The sequence below is a fragment of the Panthera onca genome, chromosome C1 (assembly GCF_046562875.1).
Source record: "Panthera onca isolate mPanOnc1 chromosome C1, mPanOnc1 haplotype 2, whole genome shotgun sequence".
In the NCBI taxonomy this organism is placed as follows: Eukaryota; Metazoa; Chordata; class Mammalia; order Carnivora; family Felidae; genus Panthera; species Panthera onca.
The window spans coordinates 40612694-40636015 of record NC_138346.1 but is presented as its reverse complement, the minus strand read 5'-3'; the positions used below and the strand labels follow the sequence as shown (position 1 = coordinate 40636015).

General features: G+C 35.6%; 1 long non-coding RNA gene across 1 annotated transcript; it reads left to right on the top strand.

Moving 5' to 3' along the window:
• The first annotated feature begins 2818 nt into the window (after window positions 1-2818).
• On the top strand, window positions 2819-21255 carry LOC132671672 (uncharacterized). The gene is made up of 3 exons (XR_009607215.2): window positions 2819-3025; window positions 14104-14290; window positions 21187-21255. It is a non-coding gene; the product is annotated as an uncharacterized LOC132671672 (long non-coding RNA).
• Window positions 21256-23322: the final 2067 nt, after the last annotated feature.

Below are 23322 nucleotides of genomic sequence, written 5' to 3'. Positions count from 1 at the left end.
AACAGATAGGCAAAAACTTTAACAGAATATTAAATTTAGGAACTGGACATATAAATGGGAGTCCCTTTAGAGGAACACTAAGGAAAATATTTATCTTGTTAGGTATGTTTCCTTTGTACTGCGTGAACAGTTTCATTTAGCATATAGTTCTAAATGTTATGCCCTATGTTCATTAATTACCCACTTATTAAAGCCTATTGTCCTCTTTAGAGATGTAAAGATGAACAAAGAGATGAAGAGATTAAGAGAACCGTGGCATACTGAAACCATCATTGCTCTCTGTTCAACAGAAACATCATCCAAGTGAGTAAAATCACCAAAGTCAGTGTCAATCATTTTGGAGCTGGGGGACTTGGGAAAGTGCATGACCCTAAAGCAGACACAGCCCAGGAAGAAAGATAAAACATCTTTTTCAAAATATTCTGTAGGGCATGAGGAGGCCTGTGAAAACCATTTAACTTCTCTGAGACTTATTTTTGCCATCTGTCAAAGGGGAATAAAAGGAGTGTTTTGCTTAATTCTTAGGTTTACAATAATGTGAAATAATATGTGAGAAAAAGTTATAATTCCTGTAATACAAGGCATAAGTATGAAAAATAAATGCAAAAATAGTGGCAGAGTTCTTTATTCATAAACCTAACAAAAGACTCTAATATTAAATCATTTACTACTGGAACCACAGTGCCACCTAAAGACTACATACCAGAATTATAGAACAGAGACTTCTACTTTTTAAAAAAAAACATTTGTGGATATTTAATTGGCAATGTTCCATCACAAAGTGCTCTGTAGTGGTTCCAGAATTAAATTCAGTTTAGAATGTAAACCTTTCATCAAAGAGTCCAGAAATGTTTCAGATTTAAAAGTAAAGCAAATATAACCAAGACACAGAATAGACATAGCATTTATACAATAACTTTACATTACATTGCTCTTTAAATGTGACAAGTATGACTTTTTCAGGAAGTGTAGATACTTGGATCCTTATTAATTGAATGCATATATTCTACACTAATAAAAACCTAAAAGAATATATTTTTATGTAAGCATAAAATCAAGGAAATAGAGGATACTGATTTCATGCTTGTTAATAAATGACTTTGTGTCTTCACTTAGTATCCACTAAGGATGAACTTGGTTAATGTCCTCATAATGTAGGAGTGATAAAATCAGAAAACATAAAGATCAGTCTTACTGTAATTAGATGATGGAATAAATGAAACACATATACTATGGAACCCAGCTAGAAAAACACAATGAGGAGAACCATTCCTTGAAATTCTGCTTAATTTTTTTTAAGGGATCCTACCTTTGTTAGGTCCTTCAGTGATACATTTTTATTTGTGATCCCACAAGTCTTCTATCATTTGATCCTACCAAAGCAGAGACAGCATGTATGTTATTAGGCTAAATGTCATAGGTAAATAGAAGTCCTTATCAAAATTATAATTAATCCTTAAAGAATACAAGAAAAAAATAAAGGTCTAGGCTTCCCTAGAAGACACATATGCTAGTTATTGGTCTAGGTACATATATTAGTCTAGACAAGCTGATGAGAAGCAGAAGTTCTATGTGAGAGTTTGGGGGAAAACTTCTTACATAATAATTGATGTGCACTGTCTGCTTCTTTTGTACCTGATTATCTCCTTTAATAATGTCAAAGGATTGGCTATAGATAGGAAAACTTATAAGGAAAGGTGAAGTTCAGGGACTCAGATTCCACCCATTTCTATAACTTTTTTTTTCCAAATCAGATACAGGACAAACTTGTATAATAGGCTTAAAATAAATATTTGTTTAACAAATAAATAGTATAGGGACACCTGGGTGGCTCAGTTGGTTAAGCATCTGACTCTTGGTTTCAGCTTAGGTCATGATCTCACAATTCATAGATTTGAGCCCCGTGTCAGGCTCTGTGCTGATAGAAGCTTGGGATTCTCTCTCTCTCTCTCTCTCTCTCTCCCCTCTCTCCTCACTTGCTCTTTCATATTTTCTCTTAAAAATAAACATTTTTTTAAAACTCTATAAATAAATAGTGCAAAACTTATAAACCAAGCATGTCTAGGATAATACACAGATATGCATGTGTCTTGAATAACATAAGAAATTTTGGAACCAAGTACAATTATATTAAGAAGTTTCTGGTTTTGTTTGTATCTTTCACAAAGATTTGTATCTTTCACAAGTTACCTTCCATATAAAAATGCATTTCTACCAAAAAACATCAAAGAAAGTACTTTGTCCTAGTTTTTGTACTTTTATAATCAAAAGGAAAGTGATGAGAGACAAGATATGTATATGTATTTTATTTAGAAAAAATTATTGTATAAATTACTTAACTATAAAAGCTTACTTAGATTTTGGTAACACTTAAAAGTTGACTAAAACAATTATTTAGAGAGGGCATTTCTCCTATATCAAGAAACTTCCAATAATTATAAAATATAAAATAATATTTTCAATAAGGTATGAGGATGTACTTTTTGTTACACAAGCTGAATCTAAGAGAAAACTATGATATTTGTTCTTAACAAAATAAAGGAGCATGACATATTTATTATAAACTAAAAAAATTCAAAGTACTTGTATCAGTCAAGGCTCTCTAGGGAAACAGAACCAATAGGAGATGACAAATGATAGACAGAAAGATAGAGAGAGAGAGAGAGAGAGAGATACAGAGACAAAACCAATAGGAGACAATAGAAAAATACAGATAGAGATATAAATACATAGAAAAAGATTGATAATGAGGTATGGGCTCTAGAATCATGGAAGCTGAGAAGTTCTACCATCTGATTTCTGCAAGCTGGAGGCCCAGGAAAGCCCATTCTAGTCAAAATCTGAAGGCCTGAGAACCAGGGTATAAGTCCCAGTCTGAGTTTGAAGATCCAAGAACCAAGTGGCTGAATGTCTAAGTACCAGAGAATATGGATGTCTCAGCTCAAGCAGGGAGGAAATTCACCCTTCCTCACCCTTTTTCCTTCCATTCAGTCCTTCAGTGGACTGTATGAGGACCCCTGCATTGGTGAGGGCAATCTTTTTCACTCATTCTGCTGAGTCAAACACTAATCTCTAACAAAAATATCCTCACAGACACATCCAGGTGTAATGTTTTACCAGCTATCTGAGCATTCCTTGGGCCAGCATGGCACATAAAATTAACTGTCATAGAGTTAGAACAATCATTTGATATTCTTTAAGCAGATGTCAATGTTCAAGGTTTGATCTGAGATGATACCCTACAAATGCACAGATAATAAAATATTATAGATATTCTTAGAATATTCTAGAAGAATTTATAAAACTAAAAGATTCTCAAATAGCTAATACAATTGAGTCCCAGTTTATAAATGTTGATGAAAAGATGCATTCATGTGTTATAAAACATTTTAAAATGTCAAGTTTAAAAAATCTTAGTAATTATATAAAAATACATTGTACTTTAACATTCTAGAAATGTTAGCTACATGGTAGGCCAATATTAAAATTATTGTGAGCCAAAGACATGTGAATAGAGCTAGACAAAAGTAGAACATAAAAAAGGCAAAACAAATAATAACTTAAAAATTAAGTCCACCTTAAGAGCTGGCAATCTAAGTATTATGTGCCAAATATGGCACTGGGGGATTTTCAAGCACATGTCTCCTCAACTGTGCTGTCTGCCTTGTTTCAAGGAGCCTACAGAATATCCATTATCCATTCTTAAATTGCTGCTCTGAAGAGTGGGTGTGGTCATTACTGATACTCCAGTTGACTCATACTTTGGCAGAATGACAAGCAAATCAGCATAAAGCTTCTGAAAGGTTATTAAAAATTCTCTAAATTAACCTACTCTAGACTAATTAGCTCATTTTTAAGGGCAATAACAAGAAATGAAGATCTAATTAGGTACAACCTAGAGATACTCTAATAAACATGGGAGAAGAGTACGTTTTTTAAAAAACAAAACTCTAGGAATTTTATAATCTTAAATTGATTAACAGTCCTTTTATCTGATCATATGATTTTCTCAGATTGTAAGGCAGCAGGAGTTTAAGAAAATGTTGCACCTATAAAATTAAATAGAGCCTAATAGCCTTAATTTGTACTTACTTTGAAAGTGTTTATTAATTTTTATTAAGGTTTCTTCATTGGCCTTTACTGTTTAACTTTCTACCTCTTGTGGATATATCATTACCAGAGGTCCTAGCCTGGAGGACAGCAAAATCTAATTAGAATGTATCACATTTGGTTATCACTTTTTCTACCTGAACTTCGTCATGCCTCCATGTACTGACATGGGCTTAACCCTTAGGAGAGTTTGAGAACTCATCATAGACGAGTCACAGAAGTGAGACTAAGTTTAGGGTGAAAAATCATAATCAGATACAGCACTCTCAAATTCCTTGACTTTTGGGATAACACAATCTTTTTAGCCAGAATGCCTGGGGAACAGAATATCTTGATTAAATTGATTTTCTGCCTAAATTAAGGTAAACTTATAAACTTTTTTCATTATTTTTTTTTAAAGTACACTGAGTTATTGATAAGAATCATGTTTGATATAATGGAGGAGAAAGTGGTGATAGTAAAATACTCATGATTTTTTTTCTTTTGGAGGTACAGGACATATATATGTTGCATTTATATAGATATGAACATAAAGACAGAGAAATAATGTACATAAAGTCATTCTACACAATATTAGATATAAATAAATTTATTTAAAACAACGTATCAGAGTTTCCTAAGCCAAAGAAGCTGCACATACTCAGGTAACAAGAAGATGGCATGGTTGGCCATTGGAGATGGTCATTTGTATATTTCAACACACATTAAAACTTTTCTAAATAGAAAAAAAAATAAAATTTATTTTTTTTTAAATTAAAAAATAAAACTTTTCTAAATGGAGTTAGGCTTATTCTTGGGTTGGATGGAGAGTACACCAAATAAACCTGCTTTATTGATGGCCAAGGATCCAAGAAATTAAAGCATCATGAATGATTTTAAAAAGATCCATCCTTACTAAAGAAGATGTAAATTGTCAAAGAAAAATCTGCTAAAAACAAATACCCATGAAAACTCCTCATTTTCAAACTCCTGATTTTTCATAGTGTAAAGTATACACTAGAGATTAGAACAAATTCTCTACTTGTGTCTCCCTGCCCTATCATGTTTTAGAAGGAGATGTATTTCAAGCTTATAGATTTTTTAAATCTTTAATTTCATAAATATCCAGTTAAAACACCAGCTATTATCTCTAATTTCAGTATCTGATGATATGGAATGTTTTGATTACTTATTTTCTTTCTTTTTCCTTCATTATTATTGATTTTTTATTTGTATGATGAGAACATTTAAGATCTAGTCTCTTAGTAATTTTGAAGTACAAAATACAATATTGTTGACTATAATCACAATGTTGTGCATTAGATATCCAGAATTTATTCATATTCTAACTTCAAGTTTATACACATTGACTAACATCTCCCACTTCCCTAACCCCTGCCAACCACCATGCTACCTTCTGTTTCTATGAGTTTGACTTTTTAAGATTCCATATATAAGTGGTACGATGGGAGGGAAGATGGTGGCGTAGGAGGACACTTTGCTCACCGCGCGTCCTGCTGATCACTTAGATTCCACCTACACCTGCCTAAATAACCCAGAAAACCGCCAGAGGATTAGCAGAACAGAGTCTCCAGAGCCAAGCACAGACGAGAGGCCCATGGAAGAGGGTAGGAAGGGCGGCAAGGCGGTGCGCGCTCCACGGACTGGCAGGAGGGAGTCGCGCCAAGCAGAGCCCCCGAGTCTGGCTGGCAAAAGCGGACGGCCGGATGGACTGTGTTCCGACAGCAAGCGCGACTTAGACTTAGCGTCTGGGAGGTCATAAGTTAACAGCTCTGCTCAGAAGGCGGGAAGGCTGGAGGACAAAGGGAGGGAGAGTTGCTGAGCCCCCGGACGGCAGAGCTCAGCTTGGCGGGGAACAAAGGCGTTCGCCAGCGCCATCTCCCCCACCCATCCCCCAGCCAAAATCCCAAAGGGAACCAGTTCCTGCCAGGGAACTTGCTCGCTCCCCGCAAACACCCAACTCTGTGCTTCTGCGGAGCCAAACCTCTGGCAGCGGATCTGACTCTCTCCCGCTGCCACAGGGCCCCTCCTGAAGTGGATCACCTAAGGAGAAGCGAGCTAAGCCTGCCCCTCCTGCCCCCGTGCACCTTGCCTACCCACCCCAGCTAATAGGCCAGATCCCCAGCACCACAAGCCTGGCAGTGTGCAAGTAGCCCAGACGGGCCACGCCACCCCACAGTGAATCCCGCCCCTAGGAGAGGGGAAGAGAAGGCACACACCAGTCTGACTGTGGCCCCAGCGGTGGGCTGGGGGCAGACATCAGGTCAGACTGCGGCCCCGCCCACCAACTCCAGTTATACACCACAGCACAGGGGAAGTGCCCTGCAGGTCCTCACCACTCCAGGGACTATCCAAAATGACCAAACGGAAGAATTCCCCTCAGAAGAATCTCCAGGAAATAACAACAGCTAATGAACTGATCAAAAAGGATTTAAATAATATAACAGAAAGTGAATTTAGAATAATAGTCATAAAATTAATTGCTGGGCTTGAAAACAGTATAGAGGACAGCAGAGAATCTCTTGCTACAGAGATCAAGAGACTAAGGAACAGTCACAAGGAGCTGAAAAGCGCTTTAAATGAAATGCAAAACAAAATGGACATGATGGCTCGGATTGAAGAGGCAGAGGAGAGAATAGGTGAACTAGAAGATAAAGTTATGGAAAAAGAGGAAGCTGAGAGAAAGAGAGATAAAAAAATCCAGGAGTATGAGGGGAAAATTAGAGAACTAAGTGATACACTAAAAAGAAATAATATATGCATAATTGGTATCCCAGAGGAGGAAGAGAGAGGGAAAGGTGCTGAAGGGGTACTTGAAGAAATTATAGCTGAGAACTTCCCTGAACTGGGGAAGGAAAAAGGCATTGAAATCCAAGAGGCACAGAGAACTCCCTTCAGACGTAACTTGAATCGATCTTCTGCACGACATATCATAGTGAAACTGGCAAAATACAAGGATAAAGAGAAAATTCTGAAAGCAGCAAGGGATAAACGTGCCCTCACATATAAAGGGAGACCTATAAGACTCGTGACTGATCTCTCTTTTGAAACTTGGCAGGCCAGAAAGGATTGGCACGGTACCTTCAGTGTGCTAAACAGAAAAAATATGCAGCCGAGAATCCTTTATCCAGCAAGTCTGTCATTTAGAGTAGAAGGAGAGATAAAGGTCTTCCCAAACAAACAAAAACTGAAGGAATTTGTCACCACGAAACCAGCCCTACAACAGATCCTAAGGGGGATCCTGTGAGACAAAGTACCAGAGACATCACTACAAGCATAAAACATACAGACATCACAATGACTCTAAACCCTTATCTTTCTATAATAACACTGAATGTAAATGGATTAAATGCGCCAACCAAAAGACATAGGGTATCAGAAAGGATAAAAAAACAACACCCATCTATTTGCTGTCTACAAGAAACTCATTTTAGATCTGAGGACACCTTTAGATTGAGAGTGAGGGGATGGAGAACTAGTTATCATGCTACTGGAAGCCAAAAGAAAGCTGGAGTAGCCATACTTCTATCAGACAAACTAGACTTTAAATTAAAGGCTGTAACAAGAGATGAAGAAGGGAATTATATAATAATTACAGGGTCTATCCATCAGGAAGAGCTAACAATTATAAATGTCTATGCGCCAAATACCCGAGCCCCCAGATATATAAAACAATTACTCATAAACATAAGCAACCTTATTGATAAGAATGTGGTCATTGCAGGGGACTTTAACACCCCACTTACAGAAATGGATAGATCATCTAGACACACAATCAATAAAGAAACAAGGGCCCTGAATGATACATGGGATCAGATGGACTTGACAGATATATTTAGAACTCTGCATCCCAAAGCAACAGAATATACTTTCTTCTCGAGTGCACATGGAACATTCTCCAAGAAAGATCATATACTGGGTCACAAAACAGCCCTTCATAAGTTTACAAGAATTGAAATTATACCATGCATACTTTCAGACCACAATGCTATGAAGCTTGAAATCAACCACAGGAAAAAGTCTGGAAAACCTCCAAAAGCATGGAGGTTAAAGAACACCCTACTAACGAATGAGTGGGTCAACCAGGCAATTAGAGAAGAATTTCAAAAATATATGGAAACAAACGAAAATGAAAATACAACAATCCAAACGCTTTGGGATGCAGCAAAGGCAGTCCTGAGAGGAAAATACATTGCAATCCAAGCCTATCTCAAGAAACAAGAAAAATCCCAAATACAAAACCTAACAGCACACCTAAAGGAAATAGAAGCAGAACAGCAAAGACACCCCAAACCCAGCACAAGAAGAGAAAAAATAAAGATCAGAGCAGAAATAAACAATATAGAATCTAAAAAAACTGTAGAGCAGATCAACAAAACCAAGAGTTGTTTTTTTGAAAAAATAAACAAAATTGACAAACCTCTAGCCAGGCTTCTCAAAAAGAAAAGGGAGATGACCCAAATAGATATAATCATGAATGAAAATGGAATTATTACAACCAATCCCTCGGAGATACAAACAATTACCAGGGAATACTATGAAAAATTATATGCCAACAAATTGGACAACCTGGAAGAAATGGACAAATTTCTAAACACCCACACTCTTCCAAAACTCAATCAGGAGGAAATAGAAAGCTTGAACAGACCCATAACCAGCGAAGAAATTGAATCGGTTATCAAAAATCTCCCAACAAATAAGAGTCCAGGACCAGATGGCTTCCCAGGGGAGTTCTACCAGACGTTTAAAGCAGAGATAATACCTATCCTTCTCAAGCTATTCCAAGAAATAGAAAGGGAAGGAAAACTTCCAGACTCATTCTATGAAGCCAGTATTACTTTGATTCCCAAACCAGAAAGAGACCCAGTAAAAAAAGAGAACTACAGGCCAATATCCCTGATGAATATGGATGCAAAAATTCTCAATAAGATACTAGCAAATCGAATTCAACGGCATATAAAAAGAATTATTCACCATGATCAAGTGGGATTCATTCCTGGGATGCAGGGCTGGTTCAACATTCGCAAATCAATCAACGTGATACATCACATTAACAAAAAAAAAGAGAAGAACCATATGATCCTGTCAATCGATGCAGAAAAGGCCTTTGACAAAATCCAGCACCCTTTCTTAATAAAAACCCTGGAGAAAGTCGGGATAGAAGGAACATACTTAAAGATCATAAAAGCCATTTATGGAAAGCCCACAGCTAACATCATCCTCAACGGGGAAAAACTGAGAGCTTTTCCCCTGAGATCAGGAACACGACAGGGATGCCCACTCTCACCGCTGTTGTTTAACATAGTGCTGGAAGTTCTAGCATCAGCAATCAGACAACAAAAGGAAATCAAAGGCATCAAAATTGGCAAAGATGAAGTCAAGCTTTCGCTTTTTGCAGATGACATAATATTATACATGGAAAATCCGATAGACTCCACCAAAAGTCTGCTAGAACTGATACATGAATTCAGCAAAGTTGCAGGATACAAAATCAATGTACAGAAATCAGTTGCATTCTTTTTTTTTTTTTTTAATTTTTTTTTCAACCTTTTTTATTTATTTTTGGGACAGAGAGAGACAGAGCATGAACGGGGGAGGGGCAGAGAGAGAGGGAGACACAGAATCGGAAACAGGCTCCAGGCTCCGAGCCATCAGCCCAGAGCCTGACGCGGGGCTCGAACTCACGGACCGCGAGATCGTGACCTGGCTGAAGTTGGACGCTTAACCGACTGCGCCACCCAGGCGCCCCGAAATCAGTTGCATTCTTATACACTAACAATGAAGCAACAGAAAGACAAATAAAGAAACTGATCCCATTCACAATTGCACCAAGAAGCATAAAATACCTAGGAATAAATCTAACCAAAGATGTAAAAGATCTGTATGCTGAAAACTATAGAAAGCTTATGCAGGTAATTGAAGAAGATATAAAGAAATGGAAAGACATTCCCTGCTCATGGATTGGAAGAATAAATATTGTCAAAATGTCAATACTACCCAAAGCTATCTACACATTCAATGCAATCCCAATCAAAATTGCACCAGCATTCTTCTCGAAACTAGAACAAGCAATCCTAAAATTCATATGGAACCACAAAAGGCCCCGAGTAGCCAAAGTAATTTTGAAGAAGAAGACCAAAGCAGGAGGCATCACAATCCCAGACTTTAGCCTCTAATACAAAGCTGTCATCATCAAGACAGCATGGTATTGGCACAAAAACAGACACATAGACCAATGGAATAGAATAGAAACCCCAGAACTAGACCCACAAACGTATGGCCAACTCATCTTTGACAAAGCAGGAAAGAACAACCAATGGAAAAAAGACAGTCTCTTTAACAAATGGTGCTGGGAGAACTAGACAGCAACATGCAGAAGGTTGAAACTAGACCACTTTCTCACACCATTCACAAAAATAAACTCAAAATGGATAAAGGACCTGAATGTGAGACAGGAAACCATCAAAACCTTAGAGGAGAAAGCAGAAAAAGACCTCTCTGACCTCAGCCGTAGCAATCTCTTACTCGACACATCCCCAAAGGCAAGGGAATTAAAAGCAAAAGTGAATTACTGGGACCTTATGAAGATAAAAAGCTTCTGCACAGCAAAGGAAACAACCAACAAAACTAAAAGGCAACCAACGGAATGGGAAAAGATATTTGCAAATGACATATCGGACAAAGGGCTAGTATCCAAAATCTATAAAGAGCTCACCAAACTCCACACCTGAAAAACAAATAACCCAGTGAAGAAATGGGCAGAAAACATGAATAGACACTTCTCTAAAGAAGACATCTGGATGGCCAACAGGCACATGAAAAGATGTTCAACGTCGCTCCTTATCAGGGAAATACAAATCAAAACCACACTCAGATATCACCTCACACCAGTCAGAGTGGCCAAAATGAACAAATCAGGAGACTATAGATGCTGGAGAGGATGTGGAGAAACGGGAACCCTCTTGCACTGTTGGTGGGAATGCAAATTGGTGCAGCCGCTCTGGAAAGCAGTGTGGAGGTTCCTCAGAAAATTAAAAATAGACTTACCTTATGACCCAGCAATAGCACTGCTAGGAATTTATCCAAGGGATACAGGAGTACTGATGCATAGGGGCAGTTGTACCCCAATGTTTATAGCGGCACTCTCAACAATAGCCAAATTATGGAAAGAGCCTAAATGTCCATCAACTGATGAATGGAGAAAGAAATTGTGGTTTATATACACAATGGAATACTACGTGGCAATGAGAAAGAATGAAATATGGCCTTTTGTAGCAACGTGGATGGAACTGGAGAGTGTGATGCTAAGTGAAATAAGCCATACAGAGAAAGACAGATACCTTATGGTTTCACTCTTATGTGGATACTGAGAAACTTAACAGAAACCCATGGGGGAGGGGAAGGGAAAAAAAAAAAAAAAGAGGTTAGAGTGGGAGAGAGCCAAGGCATAAGATACTGTTAAAAACTGAGAACAAACTGAGGGTTGATGGGGGGTGGGAGGAAGGGGAGGGTGGGTGATGGGTATTGAGGAGTGCACCTTTTGGGATGAGCACTGGGTGTTGTATCGAAACCAATTTGACAATAAATTTCATATATTAAAAAAAAATAATAAGTGGTACGATGTAGTATGTGTCTTTCTTTGTCTGATTTACCTCACTTAGCCTAATGCTCTCATGGTTCATCCATGTTATCACAACTGGAAGGCTTTCCTTTTTTCTTGTGGCTGAATAATACTCCATTGTGTGTGTGTGTGTGAGTGTGTGTGTATGTGTGTGTGTGTTTAATGCTTTATCCTTTCATCTACTGACAGAACACAAGTTATTTTCCCATCTTGGCTACTTTGAATAATGTTGCAATAAACATGAGAGAGCATATTGTCTTTGATATCCTGTTGTAATTTCCCTTGGGTATACCCAGAAGTAGGACTGTTTGATTATATGGTGGTTCTAGTTTTATTTTTTTATTTTTTTTATTTCTTTAAAGAACTTCCATAGTGGCTGCAACAATTTACATTCCACTAACAGTGGACAAGGGTTCCCTTTTCTTGGCATCCTCACCAACACTTGTTATCTCTTGTCTTCTTGATGATAAACATTATTTTTTTTGACAGAGACAAAGACAGTGTGAGTGGGCGAAGGGCAGACAGCGAGAAGGAGGGAGGGAGGGGGAGAAAGAGAGAGAGAAAGAGAGAGAGAGAGATACCCCCAAGCAGGCTCCCTGCTGCCAGCTGCACAGAGACCAATGAGAGGCTGGAACTCATGAAACCATGAGATTATGACCTGAGCCGAAACCAAGAGCTAGACGCTAAACCAACTGAGCCACCCAGGCGCCCCAGTGACAAACATTCTAATAAGGGTGAGGTGCTATTTTATTATGGTTTTGATTCACATTTCTCTGATTATCAGTGATGTTGAGCATCTTTTCACGTACCTGTTAGCCATTTGGAGGTCTTTTTGGAAAAAAATGTCTATTCAATTCCTCTGACCATTTTTTAATCAGATTTTTAATTTGTTATTGAGTTGTATGAGTTATATATAAATATATATATACGTATATATATGCATATATATACGTATATATACATACATATATATACGTATATATACGTATATATATTCGTATATATACGTATATATATATATATATATATATACGTATATATACTTTAATGTTTATTTATCTTAGAGAGAGAGTGCAAGTGGGGGAAAGGGCAGAGAGAGAGGGAGACACAGAATCCGAAGCAGGCTCCAGGCTTGGAGCTGTCAGCATAGAGACCAATATGGGACTCGAAAACATGAACCGTGAGGTCATGACCTGAGCCAAAGCTTAACCAACTGAGCCACCCATGCACGCTAATTATTTATATATTTTTATACTAACTCCTTATCAGATAATGGTTTGCAAATATTTTTTCCTATTCTGTAGGTTGCATTATCATTTGGTTAGTTGTTTCTTTCACTGTGTATAACCTTTTTAGTTTTATATAGTCCTAATTACTTATTTTTTGCTTTTGGTGCTTTTGCTTTGGTGTCATAGCCAAAAACTGTTGTCAAGACAAACGTCAAAATTTTTTTTCCCTATATTTCTCCTAGGGGTTTTATGGTTTCAGGTTTCTCTTTATGTCCTTAATCCACGTCAGGCTTATTTTTGTGAGTGGTGTAAGGCAGATGTCTCATTTCACTTTTCTGCATGTGGCTAACCAGTGTTTCTAATACCATTTATTAAAGATACTATTCTGTCCCCATTCAATATTCTTGGTGCTCTTATCAAACATTAGCTGACCATACACATAGGAGTTTAGTTATGGGCACTGCATTCTGTAATATTGGCCTATCTGTTTATTTTTATGTCCTTACCATCCTGTTTGGATTACTAGAGATTTGTAGTATAATTTGAAATCAGAATGTGTGATGCTTCTACCTTTGTTCTTCGTTCACAGGATTATTTAGGCTATTCGGGGTCCTTTCTGGTTCCCTGTAAATTTTAGAACTGCTTATTCTATTTTTATGAAAAATATAGACTGCATGGAATCTGTAGATGAGTTTGGGTAGTATGGACATTTAAACAATATTAATTCTTCCAATCCATTAATATGGGATATCTTTGCATTTGTTTCTCTTTTCTTCAATTTCTTTAATCAAATTCTTGTTCATTCAGTTAGACAGATTTTTCCTTTCCTTGGTTAAATTTATTCCTAAGTATTTTCTTAGTGTTGATGCCACTATGAATGAGATTGCTTTATTTATTAGATATTCTGTTTTTAGCATATAGAAGCACAACTGATTTTTGTAAGTTGATTTTATATCCTACAACTTCAGGATTTGTTGATTGGTTCCAACAGTTTTTTGGTTGAATCTATGGGTTTTTCTATATGCAAAATCATATCCTTTTCAAATAATAACAATTTTACCTCTTCTTTTCTTATTTGGAAGGCAAAGTTCCTAATAACCTCTCCAGTGTGTCCAAACTCCTTTGTTTTTCTTTTTTCTACAGAGTGCTGGAACCTCTCTTCAGGAAACCTGGACTTCTACAAAGGCTTTCTCATCCATGGGAGACTGCCAAAATTAGCGCTCTCTGGGTAGTCCCTAACCATGGCCAAGAAGAGCTGAAACTGGTTCCAAGGCTCCTGTCAGTTCCACAGCTCTTATTGAGGTCTGTCTGCCTATTACCCGATGCACAGGTGGGTGAGACTCAACCTGAGGGCCTTGGCATATGGTGCTGGATCCCACAACTCCCACTGAAGCACTTTCAGTCATGGATGGATGTCAAATTTTAGTTGTTAAAAGGGGAGACCAAACAAAAAAGTTATCTATGCTACCATGATGCTGATGTACAAGTCTTCATTTTCTTGATGCTTCCTGTCAAAGATGGATAATGGTTTCTTACACATCATAAATCCATATTTATATTTATATAGTTGTAATTTCCGTCAATCAAGATAAACTATAATCTATTAGCTCCATAGACTCTGTTTCATAGAATGAATTATTTTTACATGTGTAAAGATTAAACATACCAACAAAAATAGAGCAATAAATTGAATTTATTTATGTATGATATGGGAGTTTTACTATTGCTCTGAGATATGGGAGTTATGTGCCTCTTTAGAAAGGGTGTTTGATCTGCAAAACTCCTGCTATAGATACAGATCTATAAAGCACATCCTTGTTCTAACCTTCTAGAGTCATCCTATAAATTCTGAAACTCAAAAAGCAGTGGTATAGACTTCACACTTATGAACAGTGTACCATGTAACATGAGATTACAAAATCTATTTGACTTGTCAGTGCTTATGAATTACACTTACAGAAATAATAATTTCTATAAACTGTTTGCATGGTATATGATGAGTTCATACTAACAGCCATAAATCAGCAAGTTAAAAACTAAGGCCATCTGCTGCTATATTTTTAATTGTGATACTCAGACATGAACTCCATTTTTACCATGGTAATTGCTCAACTGGTTTTATATATCAAAATCCTAAAAAACTATATGAGTTTTTTGTTTTATCTAATCTGGCTCCTTTGTGAACTTAATTAAGTTACTGATATCTCATAGTCCCTTTGTCTAAAAGTGTCAGCTCAAAGCCACAGAGAAACCAAGTATCTTAGGAATTAAATTAGAAAATGTTTATAAATTATTTGATAATAATAAAATACATTTAGTTCAATAAAAAAGCAAATAATACCTATTTTAAGAGTTAGTGTTTTGGTCTACTTTTGTTTTTGGTTGAATTGTCCAATTGATTCATTCATTAGTGGTTCATCATGATTTATAATGTGCCATATCGTTGTGTCAACTACAAGAACATCACATTTTAAAATAAATTTCTTCATAAAATTAACTATTCCAGTTTTAAAATCAGTGTGAAGGTAACCAGACTTTTCTTGTATTAATCTATCTGCTCATCATTCATCTTTCATACTCAGTATGAAACTGTCTGGAAACTGATAGTTCATGGCTAGAATTGTCGCTAAATAGAAGTAGATAGCTTCACCAAGAAATAAAGCAAAATAGTAAAATGAAGGAGCAGGGAGAGACTTGACCCTCTCCTGCAAATGTGGGGTTTTCCTGATGCAGGTCTGTCATTTTTGCTGTTCTTTTTTCTAAAAAGACAAATGATACCTCCTCCCTTATGAAAACTTCTCATTCCACAGCAATTGCTACTTTTTATAATGTATCTAGGTCACAAGTGGATTGCAATAATTTATGTCATCCTGGAATATGAAATCAATACCCAAAGGAGTGGACTGACACAAATTATTAAATTACAATTCCTTCGGAGTCAAATGATCAAATTCTGAGATTAAGAGTAACATTTACTTCTATCCAAACCATGGAAAATACCTACTGGGTAATATTAATATATATTGATAAGCATTTTAGAGTATCATGTTGATGTCTAGCTTAGGAACCTGGAAGCAGATTCTGCAGCTTTTAGAAATTGGTGGAGTTTTCCTGTGTTTGCATAATCACTATAGGCAATAATTCCTTGTAAATACTTTAACACATAAAATGCAAAAAGAAGATATAAGTGCTGATGTGGAATATGCATATGAAACTGGAAACTAATATAAAATCTAAATTAGTGAAAGCAATGCATTAATGGCAAAACCAAACCACAGGAGAACAAAAATGAAACAAAACAAAACAAAAACAAACAAAAACACCTTCATCTTAAAAAAAAAACAAAATGAACTGATAAAAAGCAACATGAACTAATACATAACCTGTAGAGACTTTCACAAGCCCTGTGGACAATTCAGTTAGTGTCAAAAAAAAAAAAAAATCAAAAACTTCTCTACATCTAGAATATTTGTTATGAAATGAAGATCAGATGGAGTAACGCTTTGTGTATCCCAAAATTGCATTTTATAAACAGTAACTGTTAAATATTAAGTACATGTGGTATTATCTTTATTTTAAAATTATTTTATTTGGTATTCATTTCATTTTATCTTAATATTTCATTTTTTGATGTTTTTGTTATTAAATGTCTAAATCAAATAGGAACGGTTTTCTATGTTAATGAAATATATAATCTTGTCACCATATTTCAGTTCATACTATTATTATATTAGTATATTATTGCATTATTTCAGTTTGTTTTATAAAGAACCTCTGAAACTTTTAGTACTGCCCTTTTGAAAAAATAATTCACTGGTTATTATCATGTGCACTCATTATTTAAATGTACTCAGATAAAGAATAAAGTATAATTTGATGGGGGGCCTGAGTGGCTCAGTTGGTTCAGCGTCTGGCTTTGGCTCAGGTCATAACCTCACGGTTCGTGGGTTCGAGTCTCACATAGGGCTCCGAGCTGACAGCTCAGAGCCTGGAGCCTGCTTCAGATTCTGTGTCTCCCTCTACCCCTCCGCCCCTCTTAAAAATAAATAAATATGAAAAGAATTTTTTTTAGAAAAGAATAAAGTATAATTTGAAAATTTGCTAAAACTCCAGGGAATTCTGAAAATTGATATTTGTCAGGAATTTGAAAACATTACCTGAAATGAGTAGTGTTTAAAGTCCTAGAAGTGTTAACAGTGAAGCACTCCCTTATTTGTTTTCTTTTAATATATTGCAGTTTATGTGGGCCCAAACATTTTCCAGTTTTAATTAAACACACTCTCACCAAATAGACAACTAACTCTAAAAAAAAAATCCAAGAAAAGAAGATATGGAATGAGGCCCAAATTAATAAAATCTGTCTAAAGCAAACAAGCAAGCAGTAGGAGAAATGAGGGAGCAGGGTATAGGAGTCATTTTTCAGCCATAGTACTTTGTGGTCTATGCATGTGTGAAGGAAGGGATTAAATAAAAATTGAGAGATAGACAAAAGACTCAGTAGATTAACTAAAATATTACTTATAAGGGCTAAATTGAAATACAAATTTTAAAACCAACATATGGCAGAACGATTTACCAATCCAGGAACTGGAAAGAAGGCCTCACCCTGGAATGGATAGCCTGGCTCTGAGACAGAGAGCAGGGGGTCCGTGCTGTGGGGAGAAGGAGTCTGCTAAAAAGAAAGGAGTCAAACTGGGCATAACCAGTTTATTTTTCCCAAATTGACTAATTTGATATGTTACTCCATCTCTGATCCCCAGGGAGGAAATAAAGGAAAGAGCGACAAAAGATCAGAGTGTGACAGAGAATTCCGTGATTCTAAAAAGTCTCCTTAGATCCCCCAATTTAACATCTCTGAGATTTATATGCCTCTAATAATCAATGTCTTGAGATTAAGTTATGTTTTAAGATTACTGTTGGACAAGCAGCAATAGTGATAAAGTTGCCACTACTTGTGGTTAACCTGACTTATTTTAGAGGACTTAACTAGACAACTACAACTATTCAAGAATCATTTGAGAAGAGAATAGAAATCCCAGTGTTCTTCAAAAACCTTTCCATGATATCACCTGGGGAAATTAAGAAAATGCCAGCATTAACATTTTTACAATGAGCGTTAATAGTGTGGAAGAAACTGCAGCAATAATGTACCACTCCTAAGAAAAGTGGCATTAGGGATGTCCTTGATGGCTGCAAGAGTGATACATAGTTGAAAACATTTAGACATCAATGATGCTGACTCAAAGCTTATTCAGAAGAGTTGGACCCTGCATGTTAAGAAGTTTTGAGAATAACTTATCCAATTTGTTTCAATTATTTTTCCTTTTTTTTATGTATGCACTATAGGTAGACATGATTAAAATCTACATCTAAATGCAGAAGAGCTCTTTTAATAAGAATAAAATACAAAAACTAATCCTAGTTTAATTGGCAGCATTTTATCCCCAGTGCTCTATATAACAATAGTGTAATCTTATAATCAATGTCAGCTTAGATTCAATGAAATAAAAAGAGTGATAATATGTAACTTTTATTGAACTCCTCCTATATGCCAGACATAGGACTTTGCATGTATTAATTTCATTTAATCATTACAAAAACTCTATAAAGTAGAACCTAATACTATGCTATTTTACACTTTAAAAAACCAAGGCACAGGGAGTATTTAATAATTAGCCAAGGTCGTATACAGCTAGTAATTGACTGAAGCTTCAAACCCAGTCTAACTATAAAGGCAGCCAAACTTAAACACTACACCATCATGTATCATTCAACACATACTATTTACTTGAAACAACCATCTTGTTTTGGGGACAATGAATAACCTTAGTTCTAAAACTGAAATAGAAAATACTGTTGCTTAGAAAATCTCATCACTGTCTCTTATTTTAAAGATTTAATGGCCTCCCGTCAATGATAACATTTTTTTAAAAGGGATTTTAAAGTTCTGTTGTGAAATACTTCAAAGTTATTGCTCAATAAGAAATATTGACCCAACGTGCACCAGTCTTTTAACAACTACACTTTTATCTTTTATGTATGAATGTGGGGTTGGAAATAGCTATGTTCTGTGTAGCTACTGACGGAAGGAAACAAATTAACCAATACTGGATCCATTTTTTTTATGGGGAATCAGGTTTTAGTCCTCTTTGGCTATAAAAGGTAGTGTTTACAACCTCTAATTAAACTTAAAGAGAACTTAAACATCACCACTTTCAATATTTAGATATCAGCTGGCTCTGGACACCACTGTCAGACTAAAATTAACTCTGCATACACATTTGGGATATTATATAGCATGCAGAGAACTACAAAAAAATAGAAAAATTATACACAAATAATGTGTAGAGTACACAGCGTCAGAACAAAAAAAGGTCAAATTTATATTTATGAATCTCACTGATCAAAAATGACTTAAAATGCAGAGACATATAAAATTTGTAGTTGATGTTTTATCATGCATGATTCACTAAAAATATTGCTAATCATGGCACACTAACATATTCTGCATGAATACCTATTTTCTTTGTCAGAATTAATTGAAAATTCTGGTTTGCCCAGTTGTATTTTTGTGCTATCATGTATCTAAAATGCTTTTGCGCTTCTGCAAGATTGTTCCAAAAACTCTTTGGATGGAGTAAATACAAACATTTGCCTTGTAAAACATATTATCTAGGTTTCTTCAGGTGTTAAGATATTAAAGCAACTAATTTGAGCAGACCAATTGATCCTGGGTAGAACATTGCTATCATTGTATATGTAATTATAACTGCATTCATGCCTAAATGTAATGACAAGGAATCATCTAGGGTTAGATGTCTGTGATACTAATTAGTTTTTCTTACAACATAGGTTTTTTGCTTTAAACCCCACATTTTATATTAGCACACTGGTGGTGAAAAATATACGAGCACCCCAGACCAATCGGCTTGTAGAAGAAGGGATCATTTTCTATATCTCAAGTGATTAAAGTTAGTTTGGAGAAGAAACATCCTTTGGATCAGTGCCATTAAAACAGGAGTTTTCATAAATATGAAAAGTGAATAAATGGAATGATTTTGTGAGACTTGGCAGTATTTTTAGATAGAATGAGATTTAATTCAGTTATCTTTAAAGATATAATTTATAGGGGTGCTGAGCGGCTCAGCTGGTTAAGCATCCAACTCTTGATTTTGGCCAAGTCCGTGACCTCTCAGTTCATGAGACTGAACCCCAGGTGGGGTCTGTGTTGACAGTGCAGAGCCTGCTTGGGATTCTCTCTCTCCCCCTCTCTCTGCCCTTCCTCCACTCAACACTTGTGTGCTCTCTAAATAAATAAACTTTTAGATATATATTTATATATATATAACCCATATTTATAAACCATATAGTATTTTCCAGGGACTGTACTAAATGAGGTACTGGAGTAAATAAAAGCAATATTCCCTGCCCTCAAATGTGGCAATAATCAAGTGTGGAAGATAGACAAGTGTAGGCACTCAGGATATCACCAAGTACAGGATATACATTGACATTTTCATGAAGATGAGTTCTTTCTTGATATAATTTTGGGCAAGGTAAAATGAGATATCAGAAGTAATTTTAAACAGCCATATAACGTTTAATGCAAACATATTTGCTTATACTTGGATAACTAAGCATGTGAATCTGCTTGTAATATAAGAGTGGGGGATAATTTTATGAGCAGCTAAATCCTGTACAGCCACATATTGGAGGAAATATCTAGACTCACCATTAAATAAACGTTTGATTAAAGTTTTATAAAATATTCAATATAAAATGTCAACAATAAAAATAACCAATAACACAACATCAATTTCTTTTTCAGAAATATGAGATTTCCCTCAAAATACAAAATTTGATTTTTAAAAAAAATTTGCAGTTGGAAACATCACTAAATCTGTCAAATTTATCTTGCATATACATACATATATACATGCACATACACATATACATATACTGAGAGAGAACACACACACACATATATACATATACACACATATATAGAGAGAGAACACACACACACATATATACACATACATATATATAGAGAGAGAGAACACACATACACACACACACACACACACACACACACACAGAAAGGAGGTTATGTTTTTATTTAAGGATCTTGAAATCAACTAAGAGTTATTAAAATTATATGTATATAATGTAATCTCTCTGCATTTCCTACTCTGGCTGAGATTTTTCTTTTCTCTTTGTTTCCAGGAACATATTGGAAAACAAAGATTAAACAGAATTATCAAGTAAGTCCTTTACTGAGAATTTAATTGTGAGCTTGCCAACCACGGTTTGATTTTTCATCATCTTGTTCCAGGGTTATAAACCTTTCAATTCATTTATATTTATAAACAATTCCCACCCTATTATGTGCATGGATTATTAGGAATGTCTCCCAATAGAATTGTTCAGCTTTATGTACACAATTAATTAAAAGCTTGGATTCATTTTTTATCAAACTTTTACAGTGGGTTAGAATATCTGAAATCTAAACTAAAAGTCTCTTTTAGCCCAAATGACGACTCATTCTTTAGTTTGGAAGGCTCTTTACTTCATGGATTTGAAAAGGGAGATTAAAGCCATTGGAGAAACCACCTAGGGCAGAATGTGGTTTTGCTGATAACAGAATTATATTTTTCACAGCGAAGGAATTCAGACCCTGTATCCAGTTAACAAACCAACTGTGATAAAAACAAGTCAATGGAGAAAACTTTTAGCCTAAAACTATAATGCTACCTGCAAAAGAATGTAGAAGGTATAATAGCTGACCTCTGACCATGTAATATTTGCAAATTACATTATATTTCTAAGAGGAACTCAAATAAGAACAGTCTTCATACCCTCTGCAGCAGAGTAAAATCTTTAATCATACAACTCTATCTAACCCAGATTCTTCACAAAGGCACCTTTGAATCACCTAAGGAGATTTTAAAACCTATCAATGTCTGGGCTCCAGCACCTGGAGATTCTGTTTTAATTAGTCTAGGATTGGAAGAGAGAACGGTTTGTTTATTTTATATATATATTTGCATTCCTTCTATTTGTTTATTATATATGTATATATTTATTTATGCATATATATGTGTATATATGTATACACACATGCACACACACACACACACACATATAGGTAATTACTTTACGCAGCCTAGGCTGAAAATTTTGAAGTCCTAATCTGTTCATTCTGAGGGATTTGGAGTCATCACTTCATTTATTCCAGTGTCTCCTCAGCATTACCTTAAATTTTGAAGGATCAGTGTGAGTTTAGTATGAAGCAGTAGGTAATAGACCTACGGTGAAGAATAAAATTGGCAGTGATAATAAGTTTATATTTTAAGTGGTACTTGACTAACTAAAGTACTTGACATTTCAAAGATCTCTCATACCCATTGTCTTATACACCTGTTGTTTCTTTTAGGCTCAGGTGCAAAACTTGAGTTAATTATATTCCTCTGCTCATGGCACATTTACATTTTAGGTCCATGTGACAATCCTTCTATTATTTAATCTCCTACTCCTCTCCCATTTCCCCCACAACATAATGGGCATCAATTCTATGCTAAATAGTATTATTTTCTTACAAAAAAAAGTTTTAAAATACAGAAAGTTCTATTATTGTTATTTTTACAGATGAAAAAGCTATAAACCAAGTAGCATTTTTATATGCATATTTTTAAAAATTGGAAATATTGGGGCATGCTTGGGTGGCTCAGCCGGTTAAGTGTCCAACTCTTGATTTCAGCTCAGGTCATGATCTCACAGTTCATGAGTTTGAGTCCCTCATCGGGTTCTGTGCTGATAGTGTTGAGCCTGCTTAGGATTCTCTCTCTCTCTCCACTCCCCCCCCACCTCTTCTCTCTCCCTCAAAATAAATTTAAAAAATAAACATTAAAAAATTAAAAATTGGAAATATTAGTTCAGAGGGTGGAAATGCCATAAAGTTTTAAAAACAAATTTCTCTGCAGAGTGTATACCAATTGACATTCTCACTGGAGATAAATGAGTGCCTCATTTCACATGCAGTTGCTAAAACTACAAATTATCATTCATTCTTTATTATTATTACTCTGAGAGATGAAAAATTATTTCATAATGTTGCTTTGAGAATACTTGATTGCTAGTGAAGGTGGAACATATTTTCATATGCTTAGTAGCCATTTGCATTCCTTCTATTTTGAGTTGTTTGTTTTTTCTTTACCTGTTTTTCACCTAACCGTTTTAAAATTAAGGTATCATAATTAATATACTACAAAACGGACAGAGTTTAAATACTCAGCCAAATCAATTTGAGCAGTTGTATCCATGTGTGTAACCATGAGGCAAAATAAGGTATAGATCACTTAT